This window comes from Adiantum capillus-veneris, chromosome 23, assembly GCF_014529385.1.
Source record: "Adiantum capillus-veneris isolate H3 chromosome 23, ASM1452938v2, whole genome shotgun sequence".
NCBI classification, from domain to species: domain Eukaryota; kingdom Viridiplantae; phylum Streptophyta; class Polypodiopsida; order Polypodiales; family Pteridaceae; genus Adiantum; species Adiantum capillus-veneris.
Genome location: NC_140953.1, coordinates 76,399,892 through 76,409,121, shown reverse-complemented (window position 1 = coordinate 76,409,121; position 9,230 = coordinate 76,399,892). Strand labels below are relative to the sequence as shown.

Here is a 9,230-nt window from a genome sequence, read left to right as displayed (position 1 = left end):
CCTTAGATAGAGAACAGATGCAACAAGATTTGCGAGTTCAATCTAGATCAATGTTGGTGGTTGAAGAAGCTATCTGATGTATGGTGAATTGTTAGCCAAAAAGAGAATGTCTGATGGAAAATGTCCCCTTGAGACAACGAAGCACATATTTTGGAACTTCCCTACAATATATGCTTGGTGGATATGTTTGTATGATACTTATATGATGCATTGGAAGACTAAGTTTCTGAATATAGACTGCTTTATGGAACAATTCAAACGGGTTCTACACGTTTAGACTTATGTATTGCTTCTCTGAGACTTTGGGTGTTATCCTTTTTGTGAAATGCTAGAAACTCGGCTTTGTTTGATACACACACTTTTCACAGTTTCCAACTGCCTTGGTCTATGATTCGAGATAGATTGTTAGAGGATTGTGTAGCACTGCCAGTTCCTCAACAGAATAACACGATGGAATTCCTCATCATGATGTAAACATGTAACAAAATGTAATATAGTACTTAAGTTAGAGAGAGAGAGAGAGAGAGAGAGAGAGAGAGAGAGTTTCACAATTATGTAGGCAAATGAAATTTTCACTCTGGACCAATAATAGCACCGATAAGAAAGAATGGTGAAAATGGAATGTCCGTTCAAGGATCAGAAAGAGGTATGTTGATGGAGCGAGTCGTCCGGCCAGTCTCTATGATCAAAGGCAGGGGTTGGCGAAGGCGACATTGACGAGGGAGAGCGGAAGAGTGCCAGCGCAGGGGTAGGTGCGGCCGTAGCGGAGGCCGGAGGAGACGGGTTGGACTTTGACGTGGGGAGGAGAGTGCAGTGGCCGAAGGTGGGCACGTCCACCTCCATGGCGAAGCGGCTGATGATCTTCTGGTTCCAGCGCCGGTCCTGGCAGGCTGCAATGATGTTAAAGGCCTCACAGGGGCAGTTGTTCACGAGCTCCCACTCGCACAGCCCGGTCGCCACGGGAGTGTTGGTCAGCACGAGGTCGTTCAGCCTGCACTCTAGCGTCGTAGCTGCTTGCACGACGGAGGTCCCCTCCTTGATATTTAGCAGCAGCGCCGCCACCATCGCCACTGCGGTGGCCAGAAAAGGAGATCAATAATATTACGACATATGATATGACTATAGCACACAGACGTGGGTTTTTGTATACTTTAGAATAATAACGCACTCAAGCACTCACTCAATTATATCAACCCACATAATTGAGTGACAGGAAGCCATATTCTTCTACCTGTGCAGAGTGCCGCTCTCCCCATTGCCATTGTTGATGATGAAGATGGGTTCTAGCCCTAAACGCTGCTCGACGTGCTCACTGCTGCTTACAGTTTTGCGGGCACTACTATTCCAGCCTTCACAGCACCCGCTTTATATACTCCCAATTACGTCCTCGTAATCCGACCTGTCAAACCTGAAAAGCCAAATCAAATACTTGTTCCTCATGTGTGTGTGTTTGTGTTCCTTGGCTATTCATGTATTCACATGGCTCTACTCCACCAACATTGAGAGTCATTGCTCCCGTGATAACTAGAAAGATATGTGAACATCGATCCCCTAACCTTCTACGGGTAACCTTCCATGTGGGTATTGGTGTTCATGTTGGCTACTAATTATAGTGCCATTTATGCTAGTAAAAGGTCACATTTACAATAGGAAAAGGAAACGTCCATATTGCATGACAGCTAGTTGAATTGACTTGGGGAGTAGTTCGAATGGACCTATTCCCTCTCGGACTTAGTCCTTGATACCAAGTTGATACCTTGGTGGAGCTTGTTGAGTTTCATTTTTGCCAACATTTTTAGGTGAGAACTTTGAGGGCCAAGGACTAACACATGCCTTTGTCCACCCAACCATACTCCTCGTACAGACCTCGTAGCCTACCTTCTCTTGGCCTACCTTGAGGAGACCACTTCACTTCGATGATCAATTGACTCATGTGCCAACATAGTCTTGCCCTTGTCTTTGTGGAAATATTACTCCCCCTTGAAGGAGAGTTTTTGTCCTTAGAAACATTGATCAATGAAATAACTCTCCATAAGAATATTAATGCTCTCCTCTCTAAACTTGCATCACTTCAAATGCTATCCCACGCAGTACGTACCATTACATCTGGCACTCATATGTGGAATTATGTGCTTGTAGAAAAAATCAAATTGAATGATTGCAGTCAATATTTTCTCAGGAGATCGCCCCTTTGACCAAGAGAAACCTCTACTTTCTCTACTTAGATCTCAAAATAAGAGTAAAGCCTACCTCACGTGAGATGGTCTAACTGAGCAAACTTATTTTTCTCACTACTAAACTACTAGTAGAACCTATCTTCAGAAAAACTCTTGACTAATAGTAGAACATATCCCAGGCAAAACGCTCTAACTGAGAAAAGCCTATTTCTCTCTTTCATTAACTAATAGTACAACGTATCTCAAGCAAAATGCTCTAAGTGAGAAAAACCTAATATTGTCTCTTCTCAGTAAATAGTAGATTATCTCTAGCAAGATGTTATAGCTGAGCAAAAGTTAGCTCTTTATCTCCTCAAGAAATTTCTTCCAAAAATTGGAGTGCTTCTTACAGATGTATATCATTCAAGCGATGGATAGGTGTTTTGGGCTTACTTATAGAAAAAAAAAAAAGGTTGGCACTCTAAGTCCTTAGGTACATTTACCTTCCACATGGAGATTCTATTCCAAAACTAGAGTTGTTCTTCATGAAAGATGGAGCATTTTGTGAACTATCTATGGTTAACATAGAGGGATCCCCACAACTTCTTAAACCTTACAATTTGATGGATGTTGTAGTGTGTCAATCACCTTTTTGACAAAAGTAGCCCTTTTAGCACTTTAAAGCATACACATGTAATCCCATGATATACTATCAAATTTGGTATCTTTGACACATCTCAACAAGAATTCAAGCATGAGAGATTTGAATAGGAGTAATAATTTGTGTGACTTGTTAAGTCAACGAATAATATACACAGGATAAGATATAGGAATAACTCGTATAATTCTTAAATAGACATGGAGTGTCTACTCCTCATCTTACCACGAAGCAACGTTCTGATAGACTCTCAAAAGAATCCACTTTTGTAACTCAACTTGTGTTCCATGTATTCGTTATAGGATACCCCAAGTGTATCATGAAAGGCGAAGTATGATTTCATGTACAACTATAATGGAGATTGATCCTAAAAAGCATTTACTTATTACAAATAATAGGTAGCAACATAGGGTTGCCCTATAGAATATGCAACAAAAAACCAATTTAATGGATATTTTATTAATGAAGAACCCTTTATGACCAATGGTCCTTTGATGTCCAAGTAGACATTTGTAATCATTTTGAGCATTGCAATCTTTCCTATTGCAAGAGCAAAACTCTCACTCTTGTACGGGGGAGATTTTACATAGTGACTTGTGTCTATAATCTTCTACTCTCTTCTCTTCTTCTCTCTCACAACGATATGTGTGCCACTCCAATTTGGAGGTTCATATAGCACGCTTGGTCTTTCTCTGTCTCTCTTACTCTCTAATCATTAATCTTGATGAGCAACATATACAAAAACTTATGGAGGTATGCTTGTATAATTCTTATATGAGTGATGATATTTTATGGATTTTAGGATCACCGCGTATTTGTTGTGTTATATTTGTATCAGACCAATGGCTGTGTTGTTCGTGATGTGCATAATTAAGTATGAAGAGCTCAATCAAGGAAAATAAACATTATAGAACAACTAATTCTTCTTTCTTTTCTATATAATGGGTTTCCTTTTTCTTGCTTGCTACTATGACCTATACGTAGAGTAAAAATAGTTGAATAATTTCATAATAGTAGCAGATCTCAGGGATGCTATTAGAATAATAAATATCTATAGATGCTTGATTGATCAATGGGGAACATTCATTATTGTACTTGTAATAGTTTGATGAGGCTGATGGGTTGGCTTTGATTGATGTTTGGTCTAACTACCACTTTTTTTCACTCATGAGAATGTTGATGGGTTTTTTCTCTTTAGCTTCTATAGTCTTTCAGGATCAACATGGTTTCTCTATTTCCTTTATGGTCATGATGGTTTCTTTGCCGTGATGTTACTTTGCATAGACAAAATATTGTAATTATGGTACCATCGGATTTCTAATCTTTTAGATAAAAAAACCTTGGTAAACGGGATGGTGAGAGAAGTTCGATAGGTTCTTTGATCACCTTACTAATGTCTTAATCAAGTTTACCTTTGAACAAAATGTTCTTTTGTGTATAAGTAGTATCTTAGTAAAACAACCAACACATCCTAAACACAGACACTTCTTAGGCAAATGGGTTGGTGGGGATGTTGGCTTTAAACTATTGTGTTGTTTATGGTCGTTCATAGGCCCATTGTCGGTGGTAAATCCCTTTTCTTTGATACGTTCTAGTTGGTATGGACACTAGCCTCAGATGAGGGTTCATATTCATAGCCTTCTGAGTCATTTGACTTGATTGGTTGGAGTAGATAAGAGCTACTCATCAGACTTCCTCTTGCTAGAATTTGTATCCAATATTGAATTTTCATGTTCACATAAATACTTTGAAGATATTGCATACTTTTCTCAAATGGATCACAATGCCTTTAAATTTCTACTAGAGTATAATGTTCACAGAGACATCATCGGTCAATATCAAGACTATCAAGCATGATTGTGCTTGTATTTCTTCTTTAATTTTAATATAACAACTTGATTGGCTTCACACTTGAATTTTTTACCCTCATGGACTTGATGAGGTAGTAGGTGCATACTCAATGGGTCTATTGTTTCAACATTGAGTATGATATCAGGGTAAGGGTGGATGCACATACATACACACACTCAATCTCTCTCTCTCTCTCTCTCTCTCTCTCTCACACACACACACACACACACACACACACACACACACACACACACACTCACACACACACAAACACACCTCGTGGGGTTCACCATTCAGTATCACCCTATATAACATGCATTTGCGGGGTATTAGAAAAACCCCTCTTTTCACATGTCTGAATGAATAAAATGACCCCTTATTTTAGGGTTCAAAATTGAATATTCAACCCCCTTATTTTAATGTATCTCTATTAAATTGCCTAAATATTTTCCTTTTTAAAACCCCTCGTTTTGAACTCAGGTTATAAACTAACATGATTGCATAGTGCATCCCCTAAGGCACACACACATACACACATTTTTTTTGCTTACTCTCAAGTGATTTCTATTGGATCTATATATGGCTCACTCTACTCAACTTGGTCTCACCTATATATTTGTATCGTGTCCTCAATATGAATCAGTCTTTGAGAGCCTACATGGTGTGTCTCTTCTCTCTCTCTCTCTCTCTCTCTCTCTCTCTCTCTCTCTCTCTCTCTCTCCATGGTATCACAGCGGTAATGATCACGCGCCGATTCACATTATGGTGACAAAATAGTATGTGTATGTGATTCACATGTAAGATTTAGAATTGCTACAAATTTTATTTTTAAGGATTGATTCTTGTTAACTATGGTTGTTTTGTGTTAATAAGAGTACGATTAGTACTTTATGTGGTGTTTATTGATAATCAATATGGTGAATCATTGATTACGTTTTCTTGTTGATTTGTCTTTTGACACCCTACCCTTTGTCTCAATTTTTGAGGGTCTTCTACTCAAAATTTAGAGAAACGGAAAATGCGCAATGAAGCACAGCTAAATGACACTTTTCATCCTAAACTTGTTCGTCTCCTCGAGCTCTTTGATTTGAGTTGTGGGTTTGCGTCAATCGGAGTTTACAGCAGAAAGTTTTGTTGTTTTTATTGCAATTGAGCTTCACGAAGCTTTCTTCCTCGTGCGTCTTCATGAAGCGTCTGCGATCATTTTTGTAATTTTGGCATCGACGTTTTTGAGCAATCTTAGCTTTTTGTTGCTCATATTGTGGCCGTCAATCTTGCATCTCACGTCACTCTATTTTGAGGACTCTTTTATTAATAACGTCTCTTTTTCCCTGTTTTTTGGGTGACGTCCCTCAGATCTTTGACGTTTATTGAGCATCCTTCTTGCGTTTTATCATTGACAGAACACAGTCATCATATTTCTCTTTTTCTCAATTGCAGCCTTCACCATATATGGTGTACAGATTCTGCGATCTTATCTTTTACGTCTTCTCGCAACTAGATATTGCTATGACTATTCGTGTCAATGGCTTTCCTTGTTCTGTTCCTCTTTTCCAAGGCCAAGGATTTCCAGGCTGGAAAGCAAAGATGTTGCTAATTCTTGAAGGCGATGAACTCTCTGATGTTGTCCTTCGAAATCGTGTTTTTCCGCCTCAGCCTGTTCATACGGATCATGACATTGTGATTATCACTGAAGGACCTATATTGGAAGATTGGAATGTTGCGTATACGGATTGGCAACAATATGATAAAGAAGCATGTCGGTATATTCTTTCTACTCTTACTGATTCCTTTTGCTTCATATGTATGGACTGCCTACTTTCCATGACATATGGAAGTACCTTATTACAAACTTTCAGAAGAAATCTGTTACAAAAATACTTTATTTAAGAGGGTTGCATAACAACTTACAATATGAAGTTAGTACTGTGATGATGAGATACATTGAGTCTTTCAAATCTATTATTAATCAACTTGGTGCTGTTGATGATCCTATTTCACAAAAACAACTGATTACACTTCTTCTTGATATGGTGAAGGACTCTTCTTATGATAGCATTTTTACTATTCTATCTAATAAAGATGGTCTCGATTTCGACCAAGCCTGCATGTCTTTAAGTGAATGCTCTCAACGTCAAGAATGACGTAATGCTGGTCATGATACAACTATGATTTCACAAGAGGATACTGAGTCACAACAAATCGAATGTGCTTTCAATGCTCGAAGGCGTCCATTTCAACGAGGAAACCGCAGAGGTGACAATCGCGGCAATATTTTCTCTCATCTCAAATTTGCCAATAAGAAATGTTCTTACTACAACAGATGAAGAACACAATATTACCACTAAACAACCACGTTTATCTAGAGACTCTTCTTCTTCTTCTTGTGAATATTGTGGACGATCTGATCATCCCACTCATATGTCCTATTAGAGTCGATTTGACACAGATCGTAATAGAGCATATGCTATTAAATATCGAAACAATATTGTACCAGAACCAAGTTGCATCCTATGTTCAGTTGCTCCAAACAGAATATTTTATGTACGTAATGGATCTTATCATGTACTTGATTTGGGGTTAAAAGATGACAATATTATTTTCTCGCATGCTGAGAATGCTAATATTGGTGAATGTATGCCATACTCAAATTTTTATTCTCTTGTACCTGCTTTAGATTTGAATCTGGGGAAGTCTCTGTTGATAGACGTATCTGTAGAGATAATTGTCAAGACAATGGCAAGGCCAGAGAGTCTTGGACTAGGCCAAGGGCCGGACTAGGCAATGTGGAAAGGGAATCCAGCTAGGTCAAAGGGGCTATAGTGGGAGGTTGGGAGGTGGATTCTAGGCTCTAGTCTCCCCTAGTCTTTACACTGGTATCAAGAGCAAGGTTATTCTAGGCAAGAGGGATGGGTCGTGGACCACTGCTTTTGGTTAAGCATGCACATGCAAAGAAAGAAGGAGGCGGGCATGGCCACTTGCTAAGCAAAAAAACAAAAGACCCTCAAGGGCATATGCAGGCAACCTTGGTGGGGAGAACACCACAGAGGTTGACCATGACGAAAGCGGGCACGTTTTAGCCGGATGGGGTCGCGGTGGCCTGTTGAGGCAAACCCGACAGAGGGCCGAGCCCTCCCGAGCAACATCGAGCAAGATACCTCTTTCTCCTAATCGTTCTCGTTGCCAACAGAGCACTGCAGTCAACCTTTTTTCCACACTACATGAGCCCAAAACCCCTAGGATTATTGGACAACAAAATGTTTTTGAAGCTTAAGGGTGGGTACCCACAGTAGGGTTCTTCTCCTTTGCTCGTGAGCGGTTGGGATTGTTTCCGAGACACCATACATTCTTGGTAACTTCATGAGAATGCAGAAAAACAACTATTTGCTTTGAAACCTACCGCCAACTGCGTCAAATCTCATTGGTGCCCTTGAACAGGTGAATTTACAGTTCACTAAAGCTTGGACTACCAAAAAAATTTCCGGTTGCTTCAAGCTTGGAGCACGAACGCAATTAGCAGAGCTAATTACCGGTGACGGTACATTCTACGTCTACGGGATTATTTCTTGATAATTATCGGTTGCGGTACATCCTACATCTATGGGACACCTTCTCGACTCCAGGTATTTTTCCTTCTATTCCTTCCACTGCACAGTGTTGCCATGGATTCAGATATTAATATGACTTTTAATTTTGAGCATCAAAACACCTGATCCTGTCCATGATGTCTTGCGGTCGGATGCTCTCACGGAGAGTGCCCGCGACGCTACGGTAGGTGACGACGCATATGAACTACTTGATATTCAAGAAATTCGTGCACTTCAGACACGCATATTAGTCATGAAAGGAAATTTTGCATCTTTAAATGAAAACGTCACTAAATTATCTACATTAGTGATACAACTTACGTAGCAGCAGGCCAATGGCCCTATTGCCACACACATGCATGAGCACGTTGCTACACAGGGGCAAGGCCCTTCTGATCATGGACATGGTCCATCTCCAGATTCTTTGCACACTCTCACTGCAAAGGAGGTGGATGAGTTGTTGAAAAACACCAAACCACCGACTTTTAAGGGAGAAGATTGAGATTGAAATAAGGATGCAGTGAATGTCTTTCTCAGCAAAAGTGGGATGGAATTCATGCCTTACGGTGTACTCCAGATGCAGTCAGATCATTGCAAACAAGCTTAAATCTGGAAGGCAAGGCCTACAAGTGGTGGATGTCTATCAAGGAGAAGAATATCATACCACAGAGTTGGTCAACTTTTGAGGCTATGTTTCGCAAAGAATTCTTGCCTACAAATGAGGTAGATCGAATTCTTGACACATGTTTCATGCGCCAATACCCATCATTACTTGAACATATATCTCACTATCGGGATTTTGTCCTCAAGTTGGAAGGACTAGACACCTTTCAGCATGTATGTGGGTTTATCCGTGGTTTGACGCCAGAGCTTAAGAAGCATGTCAAGACTCAAGACCCTAAAACACTTGAGGAAGCCATAGTGAAAGCACATATTCATGATGATCCAGATGAAAATAAATCACATCATAATCACGTG

General features: G+C 39.9%; 1 pseudogene; it reads right to left on the bottom strand.

The window, feature by feature from the left end:
- Window positions 1-629: 629 nt before the first annotated feature.
- On the bottom strand, window positions 630-1,065 carry LOC147428020 (uncharacterized; annotated as a pseudogene).
- Between the last annotated feature and the right edge of the window lie 8,165 nt (window positions 1,066-9,230).